The sequence below is a fragment of the Microtus oregoni genome, unplaced genomic scaffold (assembly GCF_018167655.1).
Source record: "Microtus oregoni isolate MIOR12 unplaced genomic scaffold, Mior012 000071F_ref0000514, whole genome shotgun sequence".
Lineage (NCBI taxonomy): Eukaryota > Metazoa > Chordata > Mammalia > Rodentia > Cricetidae > Microtus > Microtus oregoni.
Genome location: NW_024543978.1, coordinates 1,521,683 through 1,537,155, shown reverse-complemented (window position 1 = coordinate 1,537,155; position 15,473 = coordinate 1,521,683). Strand labels below are relative to the sequence as shown.

The following is a 15,473-nucleotide window of genomic DNA, read 5'->3' as shown; positions in this document are numbered from 1 at the left end:
TGGAGTTACGGGGGCAAAGGGGTCCTCTGGGCGAAGGACATCTTTCTGGGACGCAAGTCCTGTCTACACTGGTCCCTTAGCTCTTGACCCCTACACACCCTAGCTACACTCCTGGGACAGCCCTGTATCAGGAAGCTCATCATCACTGACCCCAAAGTCCCACCTCTTCTATCTGTAGCTACTCAGCCTTGCGGAGGGCCAGCTGCCCTGATTCTCTGACATGCCCAATCTAACCTCCATAAGGAAAAAAATAGAAACCCTTAGGGTTACCTGTTGTTCCAGCCAGAAGGTCTTCAAAAAGTTTATCTGTTGCCCTCATAGTGGAGAGAGATTTAAGTAAGTTTTTGATGTATGCATGGGAATTGTTGTGTGAGATGAGAGGGGACGTATTACTAGGGTAGAGGGACGAGGTTAGGGCTGGTGTGAAGGGCCTTGAAGCCCATGCGGAGGGGTTCAATAACTGAATACTTAAAACTGGGGTGACTGGTGGTGGGAGATGAGGGAGGAGGCTGGACGTGCCTGAAGGGTTGGTGTTTTGTTTGGAAGATGTAGGGCCCTCCATGAATCTCCTTTTGAAGTTTCCCAGCTCCGGTAGCAGTCCAGAGAAGGGGAATTATAAACTGAGCTCAGAATCCTCTCCTCTCCTATTCCCCCTCAATGCCTCAGAGCCCAGCCAGTTCTGAGAGCTGACCCACTCCTCCATGGGTGTCCTAAGGCTGAGCTGGAATCTGTGAGGGACTGTGCCTTTGGAGGTGGGTACCCAAGTGCATTCGGTCTTTGTTTTTTTGAGGGCCTGTAAACTGTGCTGTGGTCTGCTTGCCTGCTCTTGGGAAGTTGACAGATTCCCACAAGTGGGTTTCCCGGGGACAGCAGCAACACGGCTGTGTAGCCAAGGCTGTCAGGTCCCTTCTAAAAGTGCTGAAGGACACAGTGTTGAGCTTGAGAACCGGCTTTCCTTCCAGTTGTGGTTTTCAATTCCACACTTTCGCCAGTTGCGTGGGTGACGTCATACACCTTTTAACGTCAGTTACCCCGTTTGCAGGGACTGAGAGTCCCTTTGCCTACTCTGTGGATTTCTTTTGGGTCTTTCCAGGTTCCAGACTTGGGCTCTTCACACTGTTGCCTGAAGGCTTCTGCCCGAGCCTACGGCTCCCGGGCAGATGCCCTGGCACAACACACAGGCAGCTGTGGACTTTGAGCCGGGCCACAGCCGTGAGAAGGGCGTTTCCCAGCACAGACTGCTCTGACCTTTGCAGCATCCCAAATGCAGATGGAATGGAGGGCTTGCCTTAGCGGTTGGGTGTGGGTGGGTTGGGGCAGGAGGTCGAGGGTCCTCCCTGAGATGGTGCATGGCACAGACTGTAACAGATGGTGACTCACCCTGCTCTGCCAGCCATAAAGTCAGGGTGATGGCCCCGCACCCGAGCTGTGCTTTCTAGATCCCTCTCTCCCTCCCTGCAGCTGACTCAGGTCAGGACAACCCAAGCTGGCTCTGAGCCATCGTATGAGCCCATACCCCTTACCACCCACTGGTTACTGCAGGGGAAACTGAGTCTCAGGTTAGGGGAGAAAGCAGCTGAGGCTGTCCCTTGGACATGGGCCCCTCATTTTACAGAGTGGGGAGTACAGCCTAAATGCAGAGTTTGAGGTATGGCCTGCTAGGCACAGTTCCCAGGAGGTGTTGGCTACTCCTGCCCCGGAGACTGTGGAGACAGATCTAAGAAAGCTGACGTGAGCCTGGTTTGAGTCACACTGCTCATCCTCTGACATCAGAGCTGTTGTGCCTCTTTCCTCATTGTAACACTTTCCCGCCAGGCTGAGCGAGGGCTGGTGTGTGAGTGTGGTGGGATCGAATTGTGATCTACAGGGTGCCCCACGTTCTGCCATAAAAAGATAGGCCTTGGGGACAGGTCTTCCTCTTCAAGAGGATGGGTGTTGTAGGGAAGAGACAGCAGCAGTGGGCTGTGACATCCTTCAGGGTATCCTCAAGATCCCAGGATGCACTGGGCTTCAGCCAAGGTGGCAGTTTGTAGGTTTCCCTGAACCCCAGGCACTAACAGTTCAGTCTCTGGCCCCGGGTAGCCTCCTTGCTCAGCCCCTTGCCTAGTGTCCAGCCCCTCACTGCAGCATCTGTCACTAACATTTGCCCTGTGGCCCCGCCCACCCTTGATCTGCACCCTGCCTTCACCCCAGCCTTCAAATGCACCCTGAACCCTGTACCTGGCCTCTTCTCTTGTCCCCATGTCCCTTCCAGTCTCATGCCTGCTTCTGAGCCCTTGCTTTGCCCCTCATCCCTGGTTCCTCTTCCTCACTCACTCCCCACTAAATTCTGGGGAGCCCTAAGGTGATTGCACACTGGCCAGATTGTTATTCTAGGGAAACTGAATCTTGGGGTTGTGGAGCATCATAACCTAGAGAACTTTTCTCACTCTGGACCAATGCAGGCGGAAGGAAATCTGGACTCATAGAACAGGAGCCAGGGAAGCACCTCATGCAGTTGCCCTAGGGGCAGGAGTGCGCTGGTAATCACTGTCACCCTCTTGTTAATTAAATAACAGGTATGCAGGTAGGGGGATCCTCCAGAGCAGGGGCTCCCAACCTGCGGGTGGTGACCCCTTTGTGGTTGGAAATTCCTTTTCACAGGAGTTGCCTAAGACCATCAGAAAACTCGGATATTTACATTATGATTCATAACAGCAGCAAGATTACAGTTATAAAGTAGCGATGAAAATAATTTTGTGATTGGGGGTCACCGCAACACGAGGAACTGTATTAAGGGGTTGCAGCATTAGGAAGGTTAAGAACCACTGCTCTAGAGAATTCCTGGTGCCTGGGGCTTCACAGAGACTTAATCTCCTGCCCGCAGTGATGTTGCACATTAGTAACCCCATTCCTGGGGTGGCTGAGGCAGGAGAATCATAGGTGCCAGCCTGTCCTACCTGGGGAAAGCTTGTCTCTAAAACAGTTTAATCTTTGCACCTGCCCTATACTCAGCCTTGAACCCCACCTTCGTGCTACCTACCCTTCAGCCCAGCTTAGGCACTCCCCCGTGTGTTCTGGGAAGGCTAGATAGGTCTGTGCAGTTTTTCCCCACACTGGAGCTCCGATCAGTCCCTGCCTCTGGCTGACCTGATGTTACCACTTTTCCTCAATGTCCTAAACAGTCACATCCTTGAAATCCCTTTGCTACCTAAGGTGACATGTTAGCAAGTTCCAGGATACCTGGGGAGCAATTGTCCTATCTATAAGGAAGTATTGCCCCCGCTTTACAGATTAGGAAAGTAGAGGCCCCAGACAGGCTACGCAACTTGTTCAGGGGTCCACAGACATCGGACTCTCAGCCCCATCAGACAGCACACGCATCAAGGTCTCACAGCCTTGGCTGGGGACTCTTAAAGTGGAAACCAAGGCCCAGCAGAGGCAGGTGGCCTAACTGAGGTCATGTTGGGTGGGAGCCCAAGTCTCCTGCTAGATCCTGGATGTCTGAAGTGGGCACTGCTGGCAACTCAGGATGTTGTGACTTCCATCTGTGCAGCCTTGTCCCGGTTTCAAGATTCTGAGGACCAGCTGTAGATGTTAGAGAGTGAGTGGGGATGGTGCGTGCACATGCCTGTGTGTGTGTGTGTGTGTGCGTGAGCGTGCATGTGCGTGTGTGCATGCATGCACATGCCTCTGTGTGTGTGTGCGAGCATGCACATGCCTGTGTGTGTGCATGTGTGTGCGTGTGTGTGCATGCATGCACATGCCTGTGTGTGTGCCTGTGTGTGTGTGTACGTGTGTGCGTGTGTGTGTATGGGTGACGTTCAGTTGGGGCGCTGAGATGTTCTGGTGTGGTCAGAGGACTGCCTCCTGAGCTCAGTCTGCTGATGTTGGAGGTGAGTGGGTGGGTGTCCATATGGATATCTTGATACAAGCTTTACAGGTAGGAAAACTGAGGCCAATCAGATCTCTACAGTGAGGGCCTTTTCTAGGAACCCTATCCCTGGCTTTTGTGCACAGACAGAGTACCAGGGGCCTGGGCTCACTTCCTTCCTCTAAAGCAGGTTCTGGGAGATGTCTGCTGGCATGGAAAACCAGAAGGCTAAATATAGCTGTGGAACTTCCCGGAACGCATTATTCCGAACGTCTGATAAGTAATGTTGAACAGTAGCATCTTCCAGAGAGCTTAGTCCACTCTGCATACTCAGCTGAGTAGGCAGGGATTCTTTCCAGCCCTCAAGAGGTACCTGAGAGGTACCTGGAGCTCCTAGGGCCTTTGGGGTTCCTGACAGATGTCAGGGGTCAGACATGCCGGTAAGTAGTCCTCAGCCCAGGGTGTCAGGATGGTGGGTCAAGTTGGCACACACATGTTGGAGCTGTTCTCTCTTGGGAGGTGGGGTGGGTCCCAAGGAAGCTGTAGTTCCTGGAATGGGGGGGGCTTTCTGTGGAAGTCCTCCATGCCTGCCCCAACCCCAAGCACCTTCACTTTAGCCTCGCCACTGTCTTGTGTGTCTTCCTGAGCAGAGAGAAACAGGTTAAGGCCTGAGGGACTCTTTTGTCTGCTGGCAAGGAGACAAGCTGAGGCTATTGGCCAATCACCTGGCAGAGAACACACAGGAAGGAGACTTTGAGGGAGCCCAGAGTCTCCCTCCATGCTTGTTGGCATCCCTGGAATAGCCCAGCACAGGCTGGAATCGGAGCTGGGCTTTCTTTATGAAAACCAGGCCTACCATCAAACACCTGTCTTCCTCACAGGTCTTGCACGGGGGTGGTGGTGGTGGTGGTGGTGGTGGTGGTGGTGGTGGTGGTGGTGGTGGTGGTGGTGGTGGTGGTGGTGGTGTGGGGAGGCCGAGGCGGGTCTGGAAGCTCCAGGTGAGGGCGAGGCTCTAAATGGGACTCAGCTGCCCCGGCCTATTCAGACTGACTGGATAGGTCTACACCCTCTTTTCCTACCCCTCTTCTCTGCAGGAGGGGCAGGAGGGAGGTGGTGGCCCCTACTACACGGTCAGCCTGGGCAACTCTGTACGGAGGGGCAGCTCTGCCCACCTTGCGAGTCTCCAGGGCTCTCTGACAAGTTGGAGCCTATTCCTGGGACGGGTCTGATGGCCGGTCCAAAGTGAGGCGAATCAACACACAACTGGCTGGTTTGGTGGGGTGGGTGGTGGGTGGGGGCAGTGCAGGATGGAGCTTGGGGTGCTCTCACGAAACCCTTCAGGCAGGTCCTTACTGCAGCTGCCTGTACCAGGCAGGTCAGCTTTCCCATAGTCTGAGTCTGCTTTGGTTGGTGTCTAGTGTGTGGTGAGCACCCCCTGGTGGCCATTGCTGGGAGGTGGGTCCTGGAAAGTATGGAGCATCAGGCTTGTTGCCAGGAGATCTCAGAGGCTGGCCAGTCACTAGGTTTTAGGCCCTAGGCTCAGTGGGCTTCCAGACCCAGGATAACTGTGAGATCAGGTGAACATGGAAGAAGACAGATGAACCATGCTTCTCACTTCTTGATGTTGACTTAAATCCAAGCAAGTGCAGCCAGAGTGTGTAGACACTTCATTGTTTTGTGTGAAACCAGAAAGATAAATCATGGCTACAATGACTTTGGTTGTTGGGTTGTGGGGTGGGACAAGAAAGAAGGCAGGTAGGGAAGAGTCCTGAGCTGTGCAAGGAAGCTGTCTCTGTGGCTGGGCTAGCAAGGTCAGACTCAGGTGGGCAGTACTATACCACCTACAGTCACAGAGAGGAGCAGGTAGGGAAGAGTCCTGAGCTGTGCAAGGAAGCTGTCTCTGTGGGGGCTAGCAAGGTCAGACTCAGGTGGGCAGTACTATACCACCTACGGTCACAGAGAGGAGCAGGTAGGGACTCTGTCCTGAATATATTGATGTCCCTCGAGCATCTTGGGGTTTATAGGAATGGAGAGGTTGTTTCCCTGCTTTCCACCAAGGCTGGCTTATTGCTACCATCACGATGGGTCTGGGGTCAATCAGAGATGTCTTCTAGTCTTTCGGTCCTTCAGAGGAGGGGCTCATGGTATACAAAGTCCTGTGGTACACAATGCTTGTAGTGGCACTGGCCTCCCAGATGCCTCACTGAAGCCTGCTGCTTCAGAAGAACCATAAGGGAGCCAGTAGAGAAGACTTGAAACCTAAGACCCGGAAGCCCATGTTGGCTTTCGTCAGCATGGAAATCAGAAATGTCCAAGGAAATACAAATGACTACAGCGTCACTGTCACCCTGAATGTAAGTCAGGAGACAGTCCTGAGGTTCCTGGGGTTCCTGGGGCTCCTGGGGGATGTGAGCAGGTGGGGTTCCCGGAGTTTCTGGGGGTGACAGCAGGTGGTCAGCCCTGCCTACCATGCGGCAGCCGCCTTGGTTCATGCAGGCTATAGGTGCTGTGGGACCTGACGGGATGCAGGGCTACCTTCTGGTCAGTTGCTCATGGTCCCCTCCCTCCAAGGCTGCGGTGGAGGCTCTGACAGCCAGTCTGTCATGTATGCATGATCATAGACATTTCATACATGGGTGTCTGCTTCAGTTTATAGCTTCAGTGTCTCTACAGTCATGGAGAGCTACAGGGATGGCGCACAAAGGGTATGGACAATTCCTGCCTCCCGATAGCTGCATCGTACACTGGCACCAGGCAGCTGGCATGCATGTTTCTGTTTTCTGCCGCTATAACATGCGTATCGTGGGTGCAGTCCCGTATCCACAGTTACATGAATGTATAGAGGGTGATGTGCATATCCGTCTGTTCCTGCTTCCAGCACTCCAGTTCCAGTTATAAGTAGGCAAGTCCAGTCCAGGCCTCTAGGAAGCCAGACCCCTCCCCCCGGGAAGACTGTGGAGAGGCAGTACCCACACATACCTCATTTTTGAGCAGTTAAATTCTCAAGGCAGGAGACAGGATCTCTGTGTGGGAGGAGAACAGAGGAGGAGGAAGAGCATTGAGACAGGGGGATGAACATGTGTAATGTTCAGGGCAGCCCATGCAGGGCTCTACAGAGGAGGAAGGAAGAGGCTAAAAGCTCGGTGCTTATCACTCTGAGTATCCTCCCGCTGTCCTCCTGGAGGTGTGGCTTGAGCTGCCCGCCTGCCCTCAGGACAGGCTCTTCTCTGCTGTTGTTCCTTCCTCAAGGGCATTCAGGGGACTCTGTCAGAGAAATGTTTCTTCTACAAAGGTCTGAATGAAGTCAGCCTATTTTACAGTGAAGGCAACGAAGAAAAGGGGGTTCAAGTCTGCCCACCTCACGCCTGAAACCAGAGCTTCACATGCAGGGAGAAATGGCTTGCATATGGTACCAGGGTCAGCGGGTGACAGAGGTGATTTTAGCAGATCGTGTTTTGACTGCCTGGAAGCACAGACTATTTTTTCCTTTTCTTTGAGCACATTTTAAAAAGTTATTTATTTTATGTGTAACAATATTTGACCTGAACGTAAGTATGTTGTATGTGCACTGTATGCACGCCTGGTGCCTATGGAGGTCAGAAGAAGGCATCGGAACCCCTGGAAATGAAGTCAAAGATGGTTGTGAGCCACCATGTGCTGGAAACTGAAGCCGAATCCTCTGCTAGAGCAACACGTGTTCTTTCTTTTTCTTTCTTTCTTTCTTTCTTTCTTTCTTTCTTTCTTTCAAAAGTGGTCAGAAACATTAAAACAATGGAATTTTATTTTGATGAAAAACTCAAGATTACAATCATCTAGTAAATGAAGAGCAAACAGTTCATTTTCCTATCCCATAACTCTTAAGAATAAAGCATTAGTAAATAAATATCTGAACGGATTAAGGGTAAGGCAGACTGAACACTAAACCATCTCCTGATGTTCACCCTTCCCGCGCATGACTCACTGTAAAGGGGTTCAAGGCTCTGGAGATGAGTGAACCAACATCAGGAGCATTAGATCTCTCCTCGTCGCTCAAACAAACTCAAGATAAATATGTTCCTGCTTCTTGTGGGCCAACTACACATACAGTACTAAGGAATACTCTTGTGTTATACTATGCTCTTGTGTTATTATGTGCACCACCATTCTAACATGACTGCAACAGCTCCATTTAACCACCATCTATAAAGTGCAACTCTTAATATTCTGCATTTTATCTGGGGCATGATGAGTTAACGTACCCCAGCTGCCAATTCCCACGACTTCCGAGAAGACCGAGGTGTGTGGAAAAGGACTGTCCCCATACAAAGAACCAATTCCCAAACCTACTGGTAAACAAACACATTTATAGAATTGGAACCAGGATGCTAAAGTTGTACTCATTAAAAAAACCATTCAGCTACCTTTGGTCTTTAAAAGCCTGCACTGCAGTATCCTAAACACGTGCATCTCACAATGAAGAGAAGTGGCCTGGCAGTGCAGAATGAGGGATACGTCGTCACTGTGAAGAGTAGCAGGCTATGGTTTCAGTGCAGAATGAGGAGTACAACGTCACTGTGAAGAGTAGCAGGCTATGGTTTCAGGAACAGCAGCATCACAGCATTGAATTATGGGCTTCAGGATTGAGGTCATTAATGCCCAAGGCAGGGTGGCTGGGGAGGATCTCCAGCTCATCCACCTGTGGAGTAGGGTGTATGACTACCTGCTTGTCCTGGGGAACATCTGCAGCAGTCGCTGCCAGGTTGATGATAGATTTACTCTTCACACACTGAAAGTCTACATGCCGACTCTTTCCTCCCTCTCCCAGGACATTCGAATAAAGGATCTTTGGATGTAGTTGTAAATGACTTCCGGGCGACCTCCTGGCCTTACTTTTTCTTTGTAGGTAGGATAGCCTTCGATTCCCAATCTCATCTTCTTAAGACCCCTCTCCTTCAAAACTGATTTGGCCACATCTCTTTTCAATGAACTTGAAAAATCTATGTAATTTTGTGCTATAGATAATTTGTGAATACTCCTCTCCCATCTGTGGCGGACACTCCTCATCCCAATCAACCACATCATGATCTGTGAGCACCACTATCTGGCACTCTCGTTCCCCACTGGGGGCAATGCTACCAGAGAGGGAGGATCACTTCTTCCAGATAAAATTCAAATTGTCTATGAGCACCATCATTTGATAACTCGTGCGGAAGGGCACTGAGATCTCCACATCAGGACAGCGGATGGTTCCTGTCTATAGTAATCCAAAATAGCTTGAAACACAGTAGACCCGATTCCTTCTGCCACCGCATACTCTCCCTTTTCATTGGGACGTGTGAAATGAATTATGTTCTCAGCCAGACCCAAACATCCTGCCCAACATGATATTTGGCTGTGCAGTGAAAATTGCTGGGTCCACGACAAATCTGATGCTATCTACTCTCAGTGTCCCGTGCTCAGATGTCCTCACGCTCTGAGCACCTTCTCCCCAGATGTCTTACAGCTTCCATCTGAGCTCAACAGACTGCTGCTGCTGCTGCGGCTCCCAGCATGGCTCAAGGAGCCATTCGGGGACGATCAACATGGTGCTGTCGTGTTGGTGAAGTCCCATTTCGAACACAAGGAGTTAGCTGAGACTCTGCTCACTCGTGAGATGAATCTCGTGACTGGTCACCTGACCTTCGTCTATCATCTCTTGATCGCTCGTGTCCCCCACTAGCACCATGCAGACTCACTTTAGTGTGGTCGACTCCTCCCTTAGCAACATGGGAGGCAGCGCCAGTTAGGCATGTAGGTGTTCCATTTCCTTCTCCCTCATAGAGGTCCAGCCTGCTCAGATAAACTGCCCTGTTGTGATGCGCCCTCTTTGGGGTTGTCGCCACAATCCTCCTGCCTCAGAACTGTGTGCGATCATAGGTGTGCTCCATCATGCTGCCAGGTAGATCACATCCTGCATTTCAGCCAGACCCCTTTGGTGCCTGCATTTTTACAAAGGTAATCTTTAGGAAAATTAATGTAAGCATTTCTATTTTCAGTTTTGAAAGAGTGTCGTGAGAAATATTGCTAGCTATGTGGACTTTCTTGAGATGTAGTTTCAAGAGGGTCCTGGGCCCCTGAACCTGGACTGCAGTGATGTTTAGAACAAGCAGGCTCACAGCAGTGGCCCACAGTGTCACTGAATTCATAATGGAGAGTTTGCTCTGTGGCCAGGAGGAGGCTGGCGGCTGAAATATTCCTGGTGCCAGTGTATCATTTCACCAACAGGGGGCAGCCTGAGACATGCCACTGAAGGCGTCAGTGCACACTATGTGATGTGTCCTGTGTGTGTGCGTCTATGTCGGTGTATTTACTGCCAGTGGTGTGAGTGTATCTCCTTATGACTGGAGCTGGGATCCAGAAGCCCCAGCCCTCCTAAAAGCTGACCTGTGACATGACACGCAGGCCTTCCCGACTTCCACATTCTAGGGCCAGAAACTTTCTTTTCTTTTCTTTTCTTTTCTTTTTTTTTTTAGATTCTGGGTGACCCATGTGCCTTTGCTCAGTGTCTGAAATTGTTCAGAGATCCAGGGGGCTTTGTGAGCAGGGATCTGGGGGTTCTGTGGAGCTGGGACCAGGGTGTGTATGCCAGGGGACCATGGACCCAGCAACCCATGAGCTCTAAGGACATCTGCGCCATCTTGATGAGTCCTGAGCCTTTTCCTCTACCCTCAGGACCCTCACCACTCCAGGTGCTGTTCACATTCACAGATATGCCCCAGTGAGAGCCCCAAGGGTGAGGCTCAGGACACAGGCAGCTCCAGGGCCTCTAAGTAAGTATGGTAGGCAGAGTCACCTGCTGTTCCCTTGACTATTACCTGGTCTGGGTGGGGTCTCCAGTGTTTGTGATAGGACCAGGGCAAGGTGCAGGGTGCTGGGCTGTCATGGGAGACAGTGGTCTGGCAGGAGGTGCTCAGCAGGGTCAGTTCTCCTACGCAGAGTTGTGGAGCATGGGCAGGTTCAGGTTCTCAGCTCTTGCAGGGTGCAGAGAGCTCAGGGCCTCCGGTACACTGTTGCTGAACCTTCCTTAGAAGGATGAACAGAGGGTGAGGATCCGTAGGCTCCCACAGTTCCTGCCTTCATTTCCCTGAGACCCCTTTGGCTGTCCTCTCCTCTGGCGGCCGACCTCCTCCTGCTTCCTGCTTCCCAATGCTGCCGGGAGCCTTGGCTATAAACTGCATACCCTGACTTCTGATCATACCCCCTAGGAACCTGGTTGTCTGGTCTCCTGTTGGTTCTGTGATAACCTCCTGACTTCTGAGGATATGCAAGGATGTGTATGGACCAGCAGCCTTGTTCCTGGGGACCAAGTATGGGCAGCGCTAGGTTGGCCTATTTGGGAACGTACTAAGGTGTGCCCTGGTCCCAGGATAGACCCTATGCTGGGAGAGATGGACAGAGACTACTGTCGCTGACTCATGCCCCTTAGACACTTTTATAGTTAAACATTTTTCAGTTGAAATTCAGAAACCACCAGGCCCTCTGAATGTGAGAATCTGTCAGGTGCTGTCCGATGCCACAGGCTGCCCTGTCTGTAGAGGGCAAGGGGTGTCTTTGCTGAGTTTCCCAGGGTCTGCATTCCGGCCACCCACTTGACAGCTCCTTGTTATCAGAAATGGAGCGCTGAATCCTGGACAGCACTGAGGGAATTTGTTCCTAGGGACTCTCTGTGGTCTTGTCACACGGCGTCCCTTTCCTCTGGACTGGTCAACTCCCAGATGTCCTGTTTATCTCCTTCCCATCCCTCTCAGCCTGTCACCTTATCAGAGACCTCTCAGGCTCTGGATGGAGGCTGCGATCTTATCAGCAGACCCTGTGGGTCCCCTGGATGCTGTCCCCTGATACCAGAGGTGTCAGTTGTCAGGCAGAAGATGCAGACAGCGTGATCCAGGACATAATGGGAATGGGGGTTTGGTGGGGACAGTGGGCTGTGTCTTGTCCACTGGCTCCCGGCCTGGGCTTTTTGGTGGGTGGTCTGACTTGAGACTAGATAAGATAGGTTGATGAGCTAAGCATTCTCAGGGTCAGGAGAGGCCTTGTGGGAAGAGTGAACGAGTGAGAATGAGGTGCCCCTTGCTTCCCTCTTGGGCAGGTCTGGGGGGCACTGACCATGTGGATTTGAGTAGGTTCCTGGGTCCAGAGAGGCACAGAACCAAGAGAAACCTTGGGCAATAAGGTTCCATGTCCTCGAGCTAGGTCTTGTCCCACACAATGACTGCATCATGGAAAAACGTGGGGTCCTGGGGCATCTGTCCTTCTCATTCCTTTGTCATCTCCAGACTCCCTCAGGTCTTTATGCTGTCTCAGGGCTTCCCATTGCGCACCCCACACTGCTAGCCTGGAGGTTCTGCTGTTCTCTGCACCCAGGAGTGAGACCCCCCAACCAGGTCAACTTGGAAGCACTGGGACCAAGGAGACCCTTAAGGGATTTGTCATTTTGGCCTTCACTTAGCAGGCAGGAGATAGGCCAAGAAAAAAGGGGGCCAGTTCTTCTTCTCTTTAGGCGTTTTTCCAACACCATGGCCATGACCTGCACCATAATCTTCACACCATTATCACCATGATCATCTTCACCACCACCTACACAATCATCACCACCATCTTTACCATAACCATCAATTTCACAGCCATTATCAGCATGGTTACCGTTGTTATTACCATTACCACCACCATCATCACTGTCCCATCATCTCTGCAAACCCCCCTCCAGCACCACAAGGAATGGGCTGTGGCCTCTTTCTGTCCCTGCTGTCTGTGGCCTTTCAGTGTTTGAAGAGTGACAAGCAGAGCCCAGGGTTGGTTCTGGAAGGAAAGTCATATCCATCTTACCCTTCAATGCATGGTTCTTTCTGGAACCCCCTCTAAAGTCCCACTTCCCTGAGAGTGTGTTTTCCAGTCGGTACCTGCTATGGATCGAAGGCTGGGGCTGTGTCCCTCTCACTAAGCAGCAGTTGCATTTTCTTTTCCTTGGTCACTGGTCGGGGCTCAGGCATCTCTTCCTTACATGGTTCCTGGTCTTATTTTGCTGATGCTTTGGGCTCTCTGGTCTACACCTGCTGACTGAGCACCTATTGTTCTGGTTGCCTGGTGAGCTGAGCATCACCCACTACCATTTGGACTTGCTGGGCCCTCTGGCACTAGAGTTCTTTGTCTGTAAGTATTGAGGAGACACTTTATGCTCTAGGGTCTTCATGTCCAGCAGGGTAGCACACTGATCCAATGGCCCCAAAGAAAGTAAGGCTGTGGGAAACTGAGACCCTCTTTAGAAATGAGAATGACAGACACAGGTGACTGCGGCACCAGAGGACACTGAGTTCCTCCCCAAGCGAGGCAGCTTGCTTGGGGGTGGACATTAGAGCCCTGCTCTGAGTATCCACAGAGGGCTATGCGAGTATTATGGGAAAGGCCACGAGCGCCACACCAGGTCTGGTAAGGGCTGAAAGGCTCTTGAACAGGTGACACTGGAGTTCTCTGGTGCACACTGAGGGTGGAGCCAAAGCATTCCTTTCCATAGGCTGTGTGAGGCATGGCGCATCAGGCCAGATCCTGTCCCCTTTCTCAGCCTAGGAAGTTTACTACACTGGCTGAAGCTCCATCAGTCTGTAGGTCGTATGAGAACCTCTTGACAAAGCGATTTCCAGGCCAACCCTAGCCGCGTTCCAGCCGGTGGCCACACTGTTGGTGCCAGCAAACTCCACAGGATGAGGGAGCTGCAGGTGAGGGCAGCTCACCTCCACAGCATGCTTCTGCTTCTGCTACAGGAGGCTGAGCAAACCAGGCTTCTGCAGAAGCTGCACACTGGATGGATGTTCCCACATGTATCAGAGCGGCCAGGGGATGGGTCTTGTACTTCTGTTAGGGCACACGTGGGTCAGAGGACCCAGCAGGTCCACATGAGCAGGTAGGTGGTGCTGATTCCTGAGGCCACTGAACAGGAAGACCCCACACCCCTGCCAGCTGACTTGACAGCCTTCCTTCCACCAGTTGGTTCCAATTCATGCTGATTTGGCCCCAGATCAGCGTTCAGTGCGTCTTTTTTCTTGAGAGAACACAGCCCTAGTAGGGCACAGTCCCAGCAGTGACCCACATATGACAAGGAAGGGTGAGGGCTCAGGCGCTCAGAAATACGCAGGGTGTACGCGGTAGACTCAGAGGCTGCTGCTGACCTGGGCGGAGACCCAGGCTTCTTCTGCTCAGAGGTAAGAATCAGAGAAGTGTGTGCAGTGTCCTCAAAAGGACAGATAGTGAAGACACTGTCAAAAGTCACTGTTGGCCCTAAAGTCCAAGGAAAGGAGCCTTTGTCATTTGTCCTGTAGACAGAAGGCAGGATGGGAGCAGAAACCACGTCTCTATCCTGAAATAGGACCTAGCTGTCCTCTGGGATGCAGAGACACTCTCAGCAGAGAGCCAAAAGGCCCCTTAACCAGTACTAACAACCTGCTGCTCCCATGCCCTCGCCAGACACTGCTGATATACATGGCTCTCCACTGGTAAGCTCAAAAGCGGCCCCAGGGTCCTCTGGACACAAGTGACCAAGAAACTGATGTGTGAGCCGGATATACCAGGCTTCTGTTAAAACATTTTTCCAAAACAGGCCAGACCTGCCCCAAGGGGGGTGAACCCTAGTCTGTCCCTTTCCTGTGTCCCTCCTTCCTCCCTTTCCCATCTGTGTGGCCTATGACAAGGCCTGGGCACATGGGCATGTCTTCTTCCTAAGATTTCCTTGGCTGGACACTTCCCTATTGCTGGTCTGGAGAGAAAACTGGCCCAGATCCTATCTGTGTTTATCTTGACCTCCAGCCTTGCGTTCCAACCCTGGTTCTTGGAGCGTTTTTGGCTGCTCCTTCAAGGTCAAGCCTCAGCCTCCCTGTGTTGGAGACTGGGCATTGTTCTCCTAGGAAATGGTGTCCTTTGGTCCCCCTGGTGGTCTAAGGCCGTTGGCCCAGAGACGCATCTGATGGGGCTGCAGCAACCAGGATGGGAGCAGACTGCACACACACACGCTTCTGTGCTCTCTGGAGGTTCTCTGAACGCGTCCTCTGGCTCACAGGTGTGCACAAGTGTATCTTTCTACCTGCTTTCCTGGAGGGCTAGGGCAGGAAGTGAGTGGACCTGGCTCCAATTCCCACCTGTGCTGTGTAAGCCAGAGGCTGTCTTGGCAGCCTTCAGGACTAGGTCCTGGCCTGAGGTTCTAGTACCTTCTGTGGTACCTGTCCTGCTCCCTGTGTGCCTGGTGACTTCACGGTGTACCCTCCCTCCTTGGCCACACCACTTTCCATACAGAGTCCTGTGGGCTCTGCCTGGCTGCTTCCAGCTCCCACATTTTGTTCGGAGAGCTCCTTCCTGTGCTGGCTGCAGAGCCAGGGCTGCAGGGCTGGTGCAGTACCTGGAGGCTGGCCTAGCCTGTCGGTCACCCTGGGCTCAGCGTTGCTGAGACTGCAACCGTCCTAGTCTTCTTTGCCAAGGGAAATCTGGCACTTCTTTGCCTCAGTGGGGGAGCTGTCCCCGCTTGAGCCTCTCAGGGCCAGTTCTTCCTGGTCTCCACTCCAATTCATAAGTCCACTTCCAAGATAGTCAGCCTCCTCCTTCTTCCCCTCTCACCTTC

At 52.2% G+C, this 15,473-nt stretch overlaps 1 pseudogene; it reads right to left on the bottom strand.

The window, feature by feature from the left end:
- Nucleotides 1–8,444: 8,444 nt before the first annotated feature.
- LOC121440790 lies at nucleotides 8,445–9,762 on the bottom strand (annotated as a pseudogene).
- Between the last annotated feature and the right edge of the window lie 5,711 nt (nucleotides 9,763–15,473).